Here is a 4,278-nt window from a genome sequence, read left to right as displayed (position 1 = left end):
CCATTCCACTAAAACTCTTTTAAAACCTTGTGTGTTTTAATCAGATCACCTTTCATTCATCTAAACTCTAGTGAGTATCAACCAATCTCCTCTCAGAGGACAACCCTCCGATCCCAAGAATTAATCCCGTGAAGCTACCCTGCATTGGATGCTGAAGAAGCTGAATCAGGTTTAATATCACTAGCATAAGTCATGAAATTTGTTGTTTTGCAGCACCAGTACATTGCAATACATTAAAAAACTATACATTACATTAAGAAATATATATTAAAAGAAGTCTCACGATACCTGACCCTCTTCCTCGGCCGCTGTTAACTCAGTGATAGGCCATGTTTAGCAGCAGCGCCAAGATAGTGAAGCATAATGGCGAAAAGCCCGATGAATTCGAGTCTGGCATTTCTCAGGCTCTTTTGGATCTAGAAATGAACTCTGACCTAAAGGCACAGTTAAGGGAATTGAATACTACAGTTGGCGGTGGCAGGAAGGCAACCATCATCTTTGTGCCTGTGCCCCAACTGAAATCCAAGTGCGACTTGTGCGTGAACTTGAAAAGAAGTTCAGTGGTAAACACGTTGTCTTCACTGCACAGAGGAGAATTCTACCAAAGCCAACCAGAAAAAGCAGAAACAAGAATAAGCAGAAGCATCCCAGGAGCCGTACACTGACTGCAGTGCATGATGCAATCCTTGAAGACCTGGTATTCCCCAGTGAAATTGTGGGCAAAATAATTTGTGTGAAACTGGATGGAACAAGGCTCATCAAAGTCCACTTGGACAAGGCACAACAGAACAATGTAGAATATGTACTAACAGGCAAAGATGTTATATATGAATTCCCAGAGTTCCAGCTGTAAATGCTGCAGAATGATTTAAATAAAACAATTTGGTCATAAAGAAAAAGAAATATATATTAAAAATTAAATAAGTTGTGCAAAAAGAGAGTAATGATGGGGGCCCTTAATGATGGATGTCATATTTCTGAGGAATCGGCTTTTGAAGATGTCTTCAATGCTGGGGAGGCTAGTGCCCAAGATGGAGCTGGCTGAGTTTGCAACCTTCTGCAGCTTTTTCTGATCCTGTGCAGTGCCCCCCCCCCCCAATACCAGATGGTGACGCAACCGGTTAGAATGCTCCCCATGGTAACTCTGTAGAAATTACCGATGGTCTTTGGTCGCTTTCAAGGACTCTTCAACTTTTCATCTCATGTTTGCAATATTTATTACCTCTTCATTTATTATTTTTCTTTCCTTTTGAACTTGCACACTTTGTTGTTTATTGCACACAAGTTGTCCACCTTGTTGGTGTGGCATTTCATTGATTCTATTACGGTTATTGGGATAATTAAGTATGCCTGCAAGATATGAATCTCAGGATGTTATATGGTGACATATATGTACTTCGATAATAAATTTACTTTGAACTTAGTCTTACTGATGTTGAGTGCAAGGTTACTGGTGCCACACCACTCAAACAGCTGGTCTGTATGCCTTTATGCCACTGTCTGAGATTCTGCCAACAACAGTTGTACCAAATGCAAATTTATAGATAGCATTTGAGCTTTACCTAGCTGCACAGTCATGGATATAGAGAGAGTAGAACAGCGAGCTGAGTACATTGTCTTGAGGTGCGCCAGTGTTAATTGTTAGTGAGGGTAAAATATTATTTCCAACCTTCACTGACTGTGCTCTCCCAATAAGGAAGTCAAGGATCCTGTTGTAGAGGAAGGTACGGACGCCCGAGATTTGAAAGTCTCGAGGGCACTGGAGAGCACGTCATTATAGTCAAGATGGAAGTCAATGCATCAAAAGTGGAAAGAGTGAGAAGTTTCAAGTTCCTGGGTGTCAACATCTCTGAGGATCTATCCTGGGCCCAATATATTGATGCAATTACAAAGAAGACACAACAGCGACTGTACTTCATTAGGAGACTTGGTATGGAGACTTGGAATGTCACCAAACACACTCGCAAATTTCTATAGATGTACCATGGAGAACATTCTAACTGGTTGCATCACCCTCTGGTATTGGGGAGGGGGCAACTGCACAGGATCAGAAAAAGCTGCAGAAAGTTGTAAACTCTGCCAACATCCAGCTCACTTTCAAAAGACGATAAAGGCGGCATCCATCATTAAGGACCACCATCGCCCAGGACATGCCCTCTTCTCATTGGTACCATCAAGGAGGTCCAGGAGCCTGAAGACATGCACTCAACGTTTCAGGAACAGTTTCTTCCCCTCCATCATCAGAACCCATGAACACTACCTCACTATTTTCCCCTCTTTTTGCACTATGTAATTAATTTTAATTTTTTATATATGCTTATTGAAATGGTGTACTTTTTATTATTATTATGTGTTACAATGTGCTGCGACTGCAAGACAAATTTAATGACATATGCCAGCGATATTAAACCTCTGAATCAAAGTCAGGTTTGCTATCACTGGAGTAAGTCATGAAATTTGTTGTCCTCGTGGCAGCAGCACAATGCAATACATAATAGAGAAAAACATGCATTACAGTAAATATACCTACTATTTTTAAAAAAATTCTAAATGTACTCTTCTGGATTGAGATCCCAGATGTTGTTCCTGGAATTTGTTGGAGCCACTCTCCCAGCCCAGGTGTCACAGCCCCAAGTGCTTCTATCACCCCTGGGATTACTCTGGCTTTAACCTTCCACATTCTTTCTATCCGCTCTTTCAAGCCCTGGAATTTCTCCAGCCTCTCATGTACTTTCTTCCTGATGTTACTGTCATTTGGGATTGCCTCACCTATTATGATTGTTTTCTTTGGTTCATTGTCCAGTATTACTATGAGTGGTTGGTTGGCAAGTACCTGCTTATCAGCCTGTATCTAGAAGTCCCACAGGATCTTGGCTCTGTCATTCTCCACTACCTTCTCGGGTGTTTCCCATTTGGTCTTGGGAGTGTCCAATCCATACTCAGGGCAAATGTTCTTGTGCACAATTCCTGCTAAACTGTTATAGTCAGCCTTTGGAATTATGGTCAAAGCTGACCCTGTACCCAGCTCCATTTTCAGTTTTGCACTGAACATACTTATAGTGATCCAGATGATTTTGTGATCAGCTGCAATTATACTATGCAGTTCTAGACATGACAGCTCACCTTTGTCAGACTCTATGTTGTCTGATTCTGTTTTACATTTGGTAGCTGTATGCACTTGCTTCTTTTGAGTTTGAAACTTTTCACTTGGTTGTCCCTTTTGCCTGCCTTGCACATTTCCTCTATGTGACCTTGTCTGTGACACTTCCTGCAGACTTATCTTCGAACCAACAGTCATTTGCACCATGGGAGGATTTGCCACACCGATAACATTTTTGACTTTTTGCACCATTCAGGGACGTTTTGTGCATTTCACATTCTAACCTCCTTTTCTGTAGTTCTGCCGCATCCTATGCTGCAGTCTCTAATATTGCAATGGTCAATGCCCGTTCTAAGGTTAGATCTCCTTCTGCCAGTAGCCTTGTTTGAGTGCCTTGACTATGCATGACACATACAATTCTATCTCTTAATGCATCAGAAAGTCCATCTCTAAAGTCAGAGTACTGGAAAAGTTTGCACAGTTCTGCAATGTATTCAGAAATGCTTTCATCTTTTGACTGGTTTCATTTGTGAAATCTAAATCTCTCAGCTATTATCAGTGGTTTAGGTCCCAAGTGATTTTGTAAAATTGTCACATCCAATCACCCATTAAGCTAATATGTGCAGGGGCTTTCTTTTGCTCCTCCACATTATTCGTGTTTCAATACAGTCCAACCCTCTCAATATATGACTTTCAGCCTTTACTAACTCTACCAAATTCGTCAACTTTCCTGACTGAAGCCATCACCCTGTTATTTTCATATCAAATTCAGCGCATCTTTCACTGTTACTCACGGGTTCCTTTCTTAGTGTCTGCGATGGCTTTCTCGCGCTGTTTGACTCTCCCTGTTTCGTCCCGTGACTGCCGGCGGGTGCAGTTCGTGATATTTTCTGACGTTCAGAACTCCATCCTCACTGCCAAATTGTTGTGACTGTGCACAACTACATATATATTAAATAAAAGCACGCACATGGGAGATAGCTTTAACTATTGTATTCACATTGCAGCGAGAGAGAGAGAGAGAGAGAACAGCATGTCCGCAGAAAGTGTGTGTGTGGGGGGGGGGGGGGGTCATTGCTCTAAAAGAATAGTTCCATATACTACAGCTGCTGATGCATGATTGTAGTGCTAGATTCTGAATCAAGTTTACTGATGAACCAACAGCGGGTGGCTTCATC

At 41.7% G+C, this 4,278-nt stretch overlaps 1 pseudogene; it reads left to right on the top strand.

Moving 5' to 3' along the window:
* Positions 1 to 289: 289 nt before the first annotated feature.
* Positions 290 to 897, top strand: LOC140740342 (small ribosomal subunit protein eS7-like; annotated as a pseudogene).
* Positions 898 to 4,278: the final 3,381 nt, after the last annotated feature.

The sequence above is a fragment of the Hemitrygon akajei genome, chromosome 16 (genome assembly GCF_048418815.1).
Source record: "Hemitrygon akajei chromosome 16, sHemAka1.3, whole genome shotgun sequence".
Classification (NCBI taxonomy): domain Eukaryota; kingdom Metazoa; phylum Chordata; class Chondrichthyes; order Myliobatiformes; family Dasyatidae; genus Hemitrygon; species Hemitrygon akajei.
This window is presented reverse-complemented; position numbering and strand designations above follow the sequence as displayed.